The sequence below is a fragment of the Callithrix jacchus genome, chromosome 10 (genome assembly GCF_049354715.1).
Source record: "Callithrix jacchus isolate 240 chromosome 10, calJac240_pri, whole genome shotgun sequence".
Taxonomy (NCBI): domain Eukaryota; kingdom Metazoa; phylum Chordata; class Mammalia; order Primates; family Cebidae; genus Callithrix; species Callithrix jacchus.
This window is the reverse complement of record NC_133511.1, coordinates 111,755,081-111,768,768: the sequence shown is the minus strand read 5'-3', so window position 1 is coordinate 111,768,768 and position 13,688 is coordinate 111,755,081.

Here is a 13,688-nt window from a genome sequence, read left to right as displayed (position 1 = left end):
GGTTGATTTTAATCTCTGCGTGCCTCAGTTTCCTCATCTATACAATGGAATAATACCTTTTTATTTTTTGAGACAGATTTTCTCTCTTGTTGCCCAGGCTGGAGTGCAGTGGCATAATCTCAGCTCACCACAACCTTCACCTCCCAGGTTCAAGTGATTCTCCTAACTCAGCCTCCCAAGTAGCTGGGATTGCAGGCATGTGCCACAACACCCGGCCTATTTTGTATTTTTAGTAGAGATGGGGTTTCTCCATGTTGGTCAGGCTGGTCTTGAACTCCTGACCTCAGGTGATCCACCCACCTTGGCCTCCCAAAGTGCTGGGATTACAGGTGTGAGCCACCACACCTGGCCGGGAATAATACTTTGTTGCGAGGACTAAAGGAGATTAGGAATGAAAAACCCATGGAATATCATAACCTCTTAGTAATCAGTAGGTCTGTGCATATAAGCCAATGTGGAGGTTTGTGTAATTACAATACACAGATATCAAAAATAGAGACAAAGATAAAAGGTGTGGCCTGATGGAACTTACTTCTGGACCTAGGATGCACCAGGGACAGTGCCCCAGCCTCTCAGCCACTGGAGGAGGGGCCTATTTTCCTCTTTCCCATCCAGGGCACCTGGATGGAGTGTGTTTGTGTGTGGCAGCTGCCTGGGAGGAGGAGTCAGGTCCAGGGATTCTTGGGCCTTTGGTCTATCCTCTGTCACTTCCCAAGACCTGCACCTGTCCCGGAACAGGAGCTAGTCCAAATCTGGGTCTCCACTACAGGGCCCTCCCTCTCCCTGCCTGCCTGCCCCAGACTAGGCCTAGCGAGGCTTCTGGTCCTACCCTGCCCTCCTCCGCTCAGCGCTACTCCTGTCCCTCCTCCATTCCCTGTTTGCTGTACAAAAGGCAAATATTAGTCCTGGGTCTAAGTAGGACAGAGGGACAAAGAGCAGGAACACCAGGAGGCACAAGTTCTCGCCTCACCTGCCCTTTGGGCCTGGCTGTTGGGGGTCTGGACCAGGTCATGCACGGTGTGGGAAGAGGGAGCGCTGGCAGAAAACTAGAGACCAGGACTCCCACAAAGACCTTAATTCCTGGGAGGCCCATTTCTTAATATTTTTTTTAGGCCAGGCACAGTGGCTCACACCTGTAATCCCAACACTTGGGGAGGCCAACATGGCAGGATTGCTTGAGGCCAGGAGTTTGAGAACAGCCTGGGCAACATAGCGAGACTCTCATCTCTACCAAAAAAAAAACTGAAAAATTAGCTGGGAATGGTGATGCACGCCTGATGTCCGAGGCAGGAGGATCATTTAAGCCTGGGAGTTCCAAGCTGCAGCGAGCTATGATTGCACTACTGCACTCTAGCCTGGGTAATGGAGTGAGACCGTGATTCTTTTTTTTGAGATGGAGTTTCGCTGTTGTTACCCAGACTGGAGTGCAACGGCATGATCTCGGCTCACCGCAACCTCCACCTCCTGAGTTCAAGCAATTCTCCTGCCTCAGGCTCCCGAGTAGCTGGGATTACAGGCACGCGCCACCATGCACAGCTAATTTTTGTGTTTTTAGTAGAGACGGGGTTTCCCCTTGTTGACCAGGATGGTCTCGATCTCTTGACCTCGTGATCCACCCACCTCAGCCTCTCAAAGTGCTGGGATTATAGGCGTGAGCCACTGTGCCCGACCCGATTCTTTTTTTTTTTTTTTTGACATAGAGTCTCGCTCTCTCGCCCAGGCTCAAGTACAGTGGAAGAATCTCGGCTCACTGCAACTTTCATCTTGCTTGTTCAAGTAATTCTCCTGCCTCAGCCTCCCAACTAGCTGGGATTATTTTTGTATTTTTCGTAGAGACAGGGTTTTGCCACATTGACCAGGCTGGTCTCAAACTCCTGACCTCAGGTGATCCACCCACCTTGGCCTCCCAAAGTGCTGGAATTACAGGCATGAGGCACCGTGCCTGGCCTGCTCAACATGTTTCTAAGATTCGTGCATGCTGTCGGTGTCAGGAGTTCCTTTCTTCTAATGCTTTGTGGTCTGTCACTGAATGAACATAGCACATTTTATGTGCTGTTCACCTGTTGATGGGGGTTTGGATATGTTTTCAGTTTGGGGTTATTGTGAAGAGTGCTTCTATGAATATTCTTGTACAAATCTTCAGGGGTAAATAAGCACTTATTTCTGTTGGGTATATGCCTAGGAGTGGATTTTCTGGGTCATAATATAAGTGTATGTTTGTTTGTTTGTTTGAGATGGAGTCTCACGCTATTGCCCAGGCTGGAGTGCAGTGGTGCCATCTCGGCTCACTGAAACCTCCACCTCCTGGATTCAAGCGAGTCTCTTGCTTCAGCCCCTGAGTAGGGGTTATAGGCATGGACCACCACGCCTGGCTAATTTTTGTTGTTTTTTTTTTGTTTTTTTTGAGACGGAGTTTCGCTCTTGTTACCCAGGCTGGAGTACAATGGTGCGATGTCAGCTCACTGCAACCTCCGCCTCCTGGGTTCAGGCAATTCTCCTGCCTCAGCCTCCTGAGTAGCTGGGATTACAGGCACGCACCACCATGCCCAGCTAATTTTTTGTATTTTCAGTAGAGACGGGGTTTCACCATGTTGACCAGGATGGTGTCGATCTCTTGACCTCATGATCCACCCGCCTCGGCCTCCCAAAGTGCTGGGATTACAGGCGTGAGCCACCGCGCCTGGACCTTAATTTTTGTATTTTTAGTAACGATGGGGTTTCACCATGTTGGCCAGGCTGGTCTCAAACTCCTGACCTCATGATCTGCCCACCTGGGTCACCTATAATCCCAGCTACTCGGGAGGCTGAGGCCTAGGCCACCTATAATTCTAGCTATTCGGGAAGCTGAGGCATGAGAATTGCTTGACCCCAGGAGGCAAAGGGTGCAGTGAGCTGAAATTGAGTCACTGCACTGCAGCCTGGGCTACAGAGTGAGGCTCTGTTAAAAAAAAAAAAAAAGAGAGAGAGAGAGAGCACTGGTTTAGGAGTCCCGTGCTTGGTATCACCATCTGTAACATCAGGATTATAACATCATTCACCTCACAAAGGTATTGTTGAAAAAATTAAATAAGTTTGAGATAACACTGGCCTTTCTGCAGACTTATTTTTTTTTTTTGAGATGGAGTCTCACTCTGTTGCCCAGGCTGGAGTGCAGTGGCTCACCCCATCACCACGCCCAGCTATTTTTTGTATTTTTAGTAGAGATGGAGTTTCACCATGTTGGCCAGGCTGATCTTGAACCCCTGACCTCAGGTGATCCATCCGCCATGGCCTCCCAAAGTGCTGGGATCATAGGCATGAGCCACTGCTCGTGGCCTCTTTGCAGACTTTTACTCACAGTTGTAGGCCTGCTGAGTATATGACATTCTTATGCCCATACATGGCTATCTTAGCATGGGCTGCTATAAAATTTACTGTAGGCCACATCTGTTATCCCAGCACTTTGGGAGGCCAAGGCAAGTTAATCACGAAGTCATTGGTTTGAGACCTTGAGACCAGCCTGTCCAACATGGTGAAACCATGTCTCTACTAAAAATGCAAAAATTAATTGGGCATGGTGGCATGCACCTGTAATCCCAGCTATCAGGAGGCTGAGGCAGGAAAATTGCTTGAACCAAAGAGGTGAGGTTGCAGTAAGCTGAGATTGCACCACTGCCTTCCAGCCTGGGTGATAGAGCAAGGCTTTACCTAAAAAAAAAAAAAAAAAAAAAAAAAAAAATGTTCTCAGGAGGCTGAGGCAGGAGAATTGCCTGAACCCAGGAGGCGGAGGTTGCAGTGAGCCGAGATCCCGCCATTGCACTCCAGCCTGGGTAACAAGAGCGAAACTCCGTCTCAAAAAAAAAAATGTTCTGTGAAAGAAATTAGTGATCCAAGGGAAAAAAATGTACGGTAAACTGGGTGATTTAAACAATAGACATCTGCAAGGGGTCTTCAAACAGTTCATGGAAAATATGTATTATGAAAAAAACTGCGTGGATTAACATTTTTTGAACCATAATAAACTCATACTATCTTGCTACGACATGAGTGAACAGGATGTAGTTTGAGGCACTAACAAAGATAAGGCATCAGTTTGAAGTAAGCCTCTATCAGAGCAAGATGAAATCTGCTAAAATGGAAGCAAGAGCAAACAATGTTACGGTGAAGCTTGGGTGGAACAATGGTGGAGTCATTCATGCTTTATGAAAAGTTTATGGAGACAATGTCCCAAGGAAATCAGCAGCTTACAAATAGCCAACTCATTTTAAGAACAGACAAGAGAGCCGTGTGTGGTGGCTCATGCCTGTAATCCCAACACTTTGGGAGGCCGAGGCGGGTGGATCACTTGAGGACAGGAGTTCAAGACCACCCCGGCCAACATGGAGACACCCCATCTCTACTAAAAATATAAAAATTAGCTGGGCGTGGTGGCATGTGCCTGGAATCCCAGCTATTTGGGAGGCTGAAACAGGAGGATTGCTTGAACCCAGGAGGCAGAGGCTGCAGTGAGCTGAGATTGTGCCATTGCACTCCAGCCTGGGTGACAGAGCAAGACTCTGATTAAAAAAAAAAAAAAGACATTTTTTGGACAAACAAAAACACTTAAAGATAGGTTAGGTATTTAATGCACCACCATGGGTGCAGGACCACAAGGGACCCAGCACATGCTTAGTCTTCAGGGTCTGATATGCGCCCCCAGCCTGCAGAAACCATTCGTTCTCCTTGGAACTCTGCTGGCCCCAGTTGGTACCATACAGCCAAGTTTGGCATTCCTGCCTTTCAGCACAAACATGTGCCTGCACACTTGAAGCAGATATCCTTTTTTTTTTGAGACGGAATCTTGCTCTGCTTCCCTGGCTGGAATACCGTGGCGCGATCTCGGCTCATCACAACCTCCACCTCCCAGGTTCAAGCAATTTACTTGCCTCAGCCTCCTGAGTAGCTGGGATTACAGGTGCGCACTACCATGCCCGAAGAGTTTTTGTATTTTTGGTAGAGACGGGATTTTACGATGCTGGCCAGGCTGATCTCCAACTCCTCACTTGGGTGATCTGCCCACCTCGGCCTTCCAAAGTGCTGGGATTATAGGTGGGAGCCACGAACCCAGCCTTAAAGCAAGTACTCGTTCCCTCTAAGAGCAAGGCCATCACAAAGCTGGGGGAAGGGGGTGCCTTTCTGCTCAACAAGTTGGCATCAAACAAAATCACGGGTAAAGACCAATGCTAAATTGTAAGGCAAAGCTCTATAACCACTGAAAACAGTAAAATAATATTCTAAGACCGTGTTAGAGAATTTTAGGGCTAGAAGGAAGACTAGATATTATTATTATTATTATTTGAGACAGAGTTTCGCTCTTGTTTACCCAGGCTAGAGTGCAATGGTGCGATCTTGGCTCACTGCAACCTCTGCCTCCTGTGTTCAGGCAATTCTGCCTCAGCCTCCCGAGTAGCTGGGATTACAGGCACGCACCACCATGCCCAGCTAATTTTCTGTATTTTCAGTAGAGACGGCGTTTCACCATGTTGACCAGGATGGTCTCAATCTGTTGACCTCGTGATCCACCCGCCTCGGCCTCCCAAAGTGCTGGGATTACAGGCTTGAGCCACCGCGCCCGGCCGACTAGATATGATTAAATCCAGCTGTTTGCAAGCCTAGAGCTGTGTGCACGTTCTAAAGAGTGGCCTTGTCTTTCTGCATGTATTTTGTTAAAACCTCAAAAACTGTGAATTTGCCTTAAGGTAAAAATAAAATTTTTTCCCTTTTGGCAGAAATTTCTTCTCTTTAGGTGGTTAATAATCTTATGTTTTTCTCAATTTAATCAGCAGTTTTCCATTTTTTTTCTTTTTTTATTTCTTTTTTTGTTTTGCTCTTCTGGAGACAGTGACTTAAGCAGTTTTCTATTTCAACTAGGACATGTGAGTAAGTTGGCCGGGTACGATGACTCACGCCTGTAATATCAGCACTTTGGGAGGCCCAGGTGGGCAGATCACTTGAGGTCATGAGTTTGAAATCGGCCTGGCCAACATGGTGACCTTCTGTCTCTACAATACAAAAAAAAAAAAAAATTAGCCATGTGTGGTGATGAGTGCCTATAATCCCAGCTACTTGGGAGGCTGAGGCAGGAGAATCACTTGAACCCGGGAGGCGAAGGTTGCTGTGAGCTGAGATCACACCACTGCACTCCAGCCTGGGCGACTGAGTGAGACCCTCTCTCAAAAAAAAAAAAAAAAAAGTTATGAGTAAGTCCATTTCTATTTAGGAAAAATCTTTTTAAATATGGGATCCATAAAAGAAAAAGATGTTAGCAAATGGTTCCACAGTGGAGCCAAGATTGGGAACCACTGATTTCATTCAACTGCCCCGTCTCTATGTGGTCATGGAGGAAAGGGAGTGGGGACGGCCATGCAGAACTGGTGGTGGAGCCAGGATGGAAACCCAGGCTCCTGCTTTAGGCCAACACTTTCTCCTCTCACAATCCTTGACCCCTGACATCCTGGTAGAGTACGACCTCACTGGACCGTAAAGTTGAGCCAGAGAACACTCACCTAACGTAGAGAACTATTGTGTGGGTGAGGCTGCCCTGCCCCAAACAACTATACCTAAGGACACATGTGAAGTCCCTTAATTTTGCTTGTCCTGCTATTTAGCAAAACTGATGACAATACTATTAAGTACAATTTAATAAATTATTTTTTTATTTTTATTTTATTTTACTTTGAGATGGGGGAGCACTCTGTTGCCCAAGCTGGAGTGTGGTGGCACGATCATAGTTCACTGTAGCCTTGAACTCCGGGCTCAGGTGATCCTCCCACCGCAGCCTCCTGAGTAGCTGGGAATACAGGCATGTGCCACCATGCCCAGCCTGTTTTTTTAATTTTTGAAAAATTTTATATTGTTATGTATTTATTTATTGAGATGGAGTCTCACTGTGTCGCCCAGGCTGGAGTGAAGTGGCACCATCTTGGCTCACTGCAACCTCACTGCCTCCCTAGTAGCTTGGGTTCAAGCAATTCTCCTGCCTCAGCCTCCCCAATAGCTGGGATTACAGGCGCACACCACCTTGCCTAGCTAATTTTTGTATTTTTAGTAGATATAGGGTTTCACCACATTGCCCAGGCTGGTCTGAAACTCCTGAGCTCAAAGTGATCTGACCGCCTCGGCCTCCCAAAGTGCTGGATTACAGGCATAAGCCACTGCACACTGCCTAATTTTATATGTTTAGAGACAGGGTCACGCTGTCACCCAGGCTGGAGTGCAGTGGTGCAATCATAGCTTACTGCAACCTTGAACTCCTGGACTCAAGCAATCCTCTTGACTCAGCCTCCCAAGTAGCTGGGACTACAGGCATGCACCACCATGCCTGGCTAAGTTTTTTTTATTATTTTATAGAAACACAGTCTTACTATGTTGGTCAGGCTGCTCTCTAACTCCTGGCTTCAAGTGATTCCCCTACCTTCTTCTCCAAAAGCACTGGGATTACACACACTAGGCCTACAATTTAGTAATTGCTCATCATGTACTAGGGAGGTAGGACATGAGGTAGGTACTGTATTTATCCCCATTTTATGGATGAGGAAACTGAGGCATAGAGAAGCAAAGTGACTTGCCCAAGTTGATGCAGCTAGTCAAGGTGAGAACCCCAACCCACATCTCAACAGGTCTAAAGGTGGAACTCTTTATGATCTGTCGTGACTTGCTGGGTCCAAAGGTCTCTGAACAGTATCCGCTTTTTATTCTAAGATTCTTCTTGCACTAGTAAAGTTGCAAATCAAGACAGAAGAGCCTCGACGGGCCCTCGATTTCTGACTTTGGGCTCAGCAGCTGTAGACACTGCGTGGACTGACTTGCGTCTGTGAAAAGGCTCCAGCAACATCCTCTTAGTGTCTCTGCCCTATAGCAAGGAGAAACATCCAAATTCAGTATTACACAAAATCATTAAAAATGACCTTATCAGGACTGAAGGAGAGGAGAAGCGTGGAATAAAGGGACTTTCAACATTATAATTATAAAAATTATATTATGGTCAGGTGCAGTGGCGCATGCCTGTAATCCCAACACTTTGGGAGGCCAAGGAGGGTGGTTCACTTGAGGTCAGCCTGGCCAACTCGGTGAAAATACCAAAATTGGTATTTTCTACTAAAAATATACAAATTGGCTGGGGATGATGGCATGCACCTGTAATCCCAGCTACTCAGGAGGCTGAAGCAGGAGAATCGCTTGAACCTGAGAGGCAGAGGTTGCAGTGAGCCAAGATCATGCCACAGCACTTCATCCTGGGTGACAGAGACTGTCTCAAAAATAATAATAAAATAAATAGGCCAGGCACAGTGGCTCACACCTGTAATCCTAACACTTTGGGAGGCTGAGGCAGTGGATAACTTGAGGTCAGAAGTTCAAAACCAGCCTAGCCAACATGGTAAAACCCGTCTCTAATAAAAACCCCAAAAAAACCAGTCTGGGTGTGGTGGCTCACACTTGTAATTCCAGCACTTGGAATTACAAGGCCAAGGCAGGTGGATCACCTGACATCGGGTTCAAGATCAGCCTGGTTAACATGGGGAAACCTCATCTACACTAAAAATACAAAAATTAGCCGGGCATGGTGGCAGGTGCCTGTAATCCCAGCTACTCAGGAGGCTGAGGCAGAAGAATTGCTTGAACCCCAGAGGCAGAGGTTGCAGAGAGCTAAGTGCCACTGCACTCCAGACTGAGGCTACAAAAGAGCCTCAGTCTGTGGAGCCTCAGTCTGTAGAGCAAGACTGTGACTACAAAAAAAAAAAAAAAATCCTCCTCAAAAAATAAACAAAAATAAATAAAATAAAAATTATATTGAAATCAGAGGGAAACAAATATATATTTAGAGACGGTCTTGCTGTGTTGCCCAGGCTAGAAAGCAGTGGTAAAATCATAGCTCACTGTAGCCTTGAACTCCTGAAATTATTTCCTCAGTGAAAAGAATTCTCCAGTTATTAGTCTTTCCAAGAATGATCCACCTTTTATTTGAGCTGGAAGAGCACTAAATTAGTCAGAAGGCCTGAATTCTGTCCTGGTCTGCTACTGACAGGTCTCCTGACCCTGGCAAATGACTTGTGTTGAGGCCTCTGTTTTCTCATGGGGAACTGTAACATGAGGAGCTTGGGCGACGCTGTGTAATGCCCATTCTCACTTGAGCCATGCGTGTTGGCAGAGCAGAGACTCCTGAATCACCTGCCTTTGAATCTGTAGGCTCTGTTCTGACCCTGCTATGTATCAGGGACGGCTTTAATGGAGAAAAAATTCTCCATCTGTGTGGTAATATAGAAAGGGAGTGTGGGCATCCCAGCTGTTGGCCTGGGGGTGTGTAGGGTGTTGACAGGCCTCCCCAAGAGCCCAAAGCATCCCTACTCCCTGCACAGTTCAATTTCAAGCAAGGAGCATGTCCCCAGGATGCTTAAAACAGTAGCCAGATACTGCTGAGCGGTCGTGAGTTGAAGTGGCCCTGCCTGAGTCAGGAGCTGAAAAGAAGTCGTGTAGGCTCCAAGTCACAGGGTAGCTGACTAAAAACTAATCTTAGCTGCTGTTTCTCAGACTTCGGATGGTGTGGCCCTTCTCTTCACAGATCACCACGATTTCCTGCTGTCCTCCCGCTCCTTGGACAATTTTAGGCTTATGCTTTGCCAAGAAGTTATTCAGATTGGGCAGGCAACTGGGTTAATGTCAGTGGCAAACCAGGAGGCATGGGGATGCCCGTGACATCATGGTCAAATGCCAGGAAGCCAGAAAACCACCCACATTAGAATACTGGCTTTCAGCTGGGCATGGTGGCTCATGCCTGTAATCCCAAGACATTGGGAGACAGAGGCAGGTGGATCACTTGAGATCAGGGGTTGGAGACCAGCCTGGCCAACATGGCAAAACTCCATCTCTACTGCCCAAGTGCAGGGACTCACGCCTGTAATCCCAGCACTTTAGGAGGTCAAGGCGGGTGGACTACCTGAGGTTAGGAGTTCAAGACCAGCCTGGCCAACGTGGTGAAACCCTGTCTCTACTAAAAATACAAAAAATTAGCTGGGCGTGGTAGTACACGCCTGTAATCCCAGCTACCAGGAGGCTGAGACAGGAGAATCGCTTGAACCTGGGATGCAGAGGTTGCAGTGAGCCCAGATCATGCCATTGTACTCCAGCCTGGGCAACAAGTGCGAAAACTCTGTCTCAAACAAAACAAAACTTCATCTCTACTAAAACTACAAAAATTAGCCAGGCATGTTGGCACACACCCGTAATCCCAGCTACTCAGGAGGCTGAAGCAGGAGAATCGCTTGAACCTGGGAAGAGGAGGTGGCATGAGCTGAGATCTCTGCACTTCAACCTGCACTACAGAGTGAGACGGGGTCTCAAAAAAAAAAAAAATCCTGGCTTTGCCTCTGACTGATGGTGTGATCTTGGTGTCCTCTCTGAGCCTTAGTTTCTTTACCTATAAAACAGGGACCACAATTCCTATTTTGCAGGACAGTAGAGGCATAAAACAAGCAAGTCTGTTTTGGCTTCCCCCAGCTCTCCCTCAGCTTGCCAGTGACTTCCAGAAACTTCAGCTCTCTCAATAGCAATGGACATTGCTGACCACATCCCCCTTGATGAAACTCTTCCATCAGCTTCAATGGCTCCCACTTTGTAGGTTTTTCTCTTCCGTTGGGTGCTGATTTGTAGTGTCTCCTGATGAGCCTACCTCCTGTCACTGAACCTGAAGCACTGGATCACCCAGGTCTTGGTCTTCCTCCCTTCTCTCTGTATTGAAGGAAACCAAAATATTTCACCCCACAATATAATTCTTTGATATAGCTCAAGATGGCTATTCAGGAAGGCTAGAAATACAATAGCTGAAAAACTGTCCTGTGTGGGGGAAGATTGGCATCTGCAGAGAAAACTGAAGGAGCCGGGTGCAGTAATCCCAGCACTTTGGGAGGCTGAGGTGGGCGGATCAGGAGTTCAAGACCAGCCTGGCCAACACGGTGAAACTCCATTTCTGCTAAAAATACAAAAAGTTAGCCAAGCGTGGTGGCGGGCACCTATAATCCCAGCTGCTCGGGAGGCTGAGGCAGAAACACGAACCTGGGAGGTGGAGGTTGCGGTAGCCAAGATCGTGCCATTTCACTCCGGCCTTGGCAACGAGAGAGACTGCCTCTCAAAACAAACAACAACAAAAACACTACTTGGATGCAGCCAGGCCTTCTCCGAGCCCTCCCTTGTCCAGATCTAGAAAAGATTAACTGAGAGTCTGAGTCTGACACCTTTAAGATGGAAATTTTTTTTTTGAGACAGTTTTGCTCTGTCACTCAGACTGGAGTGCAGTGGTGCGATCTTGGCTCACTACAGACTCTGCCTCCCAAGTTCAAGTGATTCTCATGCCTTAGCCTCCCCAGTAGTTGGGATCACAGGCGCGCACCACCACACCCAGCTAATGTTTATAGTGGTGCCGGGGTTTGCCAGGCTGGTCTCCAACCCCTGAGTTCAAGCAATCCTCCTGCCTTGGCCTCCCAAAGTTCTAGAATTACAGGTGTGAGCAATTACGCCCAGCCAAGTCTGATGCCTTTAAAGGTCTGATGGAAACATTTATCCCTTCTGACGGCTGCTACATGTGACATTTCACTTACATCCTGAGACCCTCTTTGCTGGCCAGGCCTTCTCTTCTCTCCCTCTCACCACCTGTCTTGCCACCATTTCCTGATTCACCACCATAAACTGTTCTGGGCCCTGCTCTGAGTCAACCATTTGATCGTTTCTTCGAGATCTTACATTTTATAAGACTGCTGTGCACACTAATGTGTCTGTATGCCTTTTCTATTAATTTGCTTATTAATCTGCCTTTCCTCACTTTTTCAGCAAATCTTCAGAGAGCAAAGGGAAGTTTTCCCTCATCCCCTACAGGATTCTCCCCTGGCTCCCCCAGCCCCAGTGACCACCTATTTGGTGGGGACTCCTGTGATGCTCCCTCTAACCCCAACTTTCCTCCCCAGGCTTGTATTTCCAATTGCTTATCTGTGGTCCCTCCCACAGGCACTTCAAACTCAGAATTCATCCCAAACCCAAATCATAATTATCCCAGGTCCCACCGATACCTACTTACTTTAGAAAACTTGAGGCTGGGCGTGGTGCCTCATGCCTATAATCTCAGCACTTTGGGAGGCTGATGCAGGTGGGTGGATCACCTGAGGTCAGGAGTTCAAGACCAGCCTGGTCAACATGGTGAAACCCCATCTCTACTAAAAATACAAAAATTAGCCAGGCATGGTGGTGGACACCTATAATCCCAGCTAGTCAGGAGGCTTAAGTGAACCCAGGGGGTGGATGTTGCAGTGAGCTAAGATTCACTCCAGTCTGGAGACAGAGGAAATCTCCATCTCAAAAAAAAAAAAAAAAAAGTGGGCAGGGCTTTGGCAGAACCTAGCTACGAGGTTCCCCTCATTTCTGCTCCCCCCCAAAAAACAACAATTTTTTTGAAAAGGAAAAGAAAACTTGAGTCAGATATCCCTCTTTTCCACTGTTTGAATCGTGTCACTCGTGCCTCCTGGAACACTTAGCCACCCACCCACAGCCCTAACCCCAGCCTCCGCAGTGCCTCTCTGACCTCATTGCCTCCCATGCTGTCTTGGTCTCCCGGCTCCTGCTGTCCACACTGGGCTTGTCCTCACTGTACCCTGCTCAGAATCCAGCTCCTCCCCCACATCCTCCTCTCTATTATTCAAGCCTCTGCTTAAGCCTTGCTTTTAGAGGCCTTTGCTGACTGCCTTCTGTATGTAAATCCCACTCCATTCTTTGTCACCCCAGCCACAGTACAGTGGCTTGATCACGGCTCACTGCAGACTCAACCTCCTGGGCTCAGGCAATCCTCCTCCATGAGCTTCCTGAGTAGCTGAGACCACAAGTGCATGTCACCACTCCTGGCTATGTTGCTCAGGCTGGTCTCGAACTCCTGGGCTCAAGTGATCCTCCCATCTTGGCCTCCCAGAGTTGGGATTACAGGCATGAGCCACAGCACCTGGCCACTCTGCATTACTTTTAAAACGTTTAACACAGGCCGGGCACGGTGGCTCAAGCCTGTAATCCCAGCACTTTGGGAGGCCGAGGTGGGTGGATCACGAGGTCAAGAGATCGAGACCATCCTGGTCAAAATGGTGAAACCCCGTCTCTACTAAAGATACAAAAAATTAGCTGGGCATGGTGGCGCGTGCCTGTAATGCCAGCTACTCAGGAGGCTGAGGCAGGAGAATTGCCTGAATCCAGGAGGCGGAGGTTGCGGTGAGCCGAGATCGCGCCATTGCACTCCAGCCTGGGTAACAAAAAGCGAAACTCCGTCTCAAAAAAAAAAAAAACATTTAACACTTTTAACAGTTGACATGAATTTGTCATCTTTCTTTCCACACTAGGTGAGCTATGTGAACACAGCAATGACAGTCACTGCTACATCCCTAACAACTTGCATTCAGGAAGCACTTAGTAAACACCTGCTGGATAATTGATTCCACGTCTCTGCATGACCGCAGCTACCACCCTATTCCCAGCCACCCTGCAGACTCCTAATTGACTTACCCACAACTGCACTTTGCTTTCCAATCCATTTCCTAGTTGTCTTTTCAAATCATCCTATTATGCCCTGTTCAAAACCCTTCAAAGTGCTCCTCAATGTCCTGAAAATATAGTCCAAACTCCTGAGCCGTGGTCCTATGTGATCT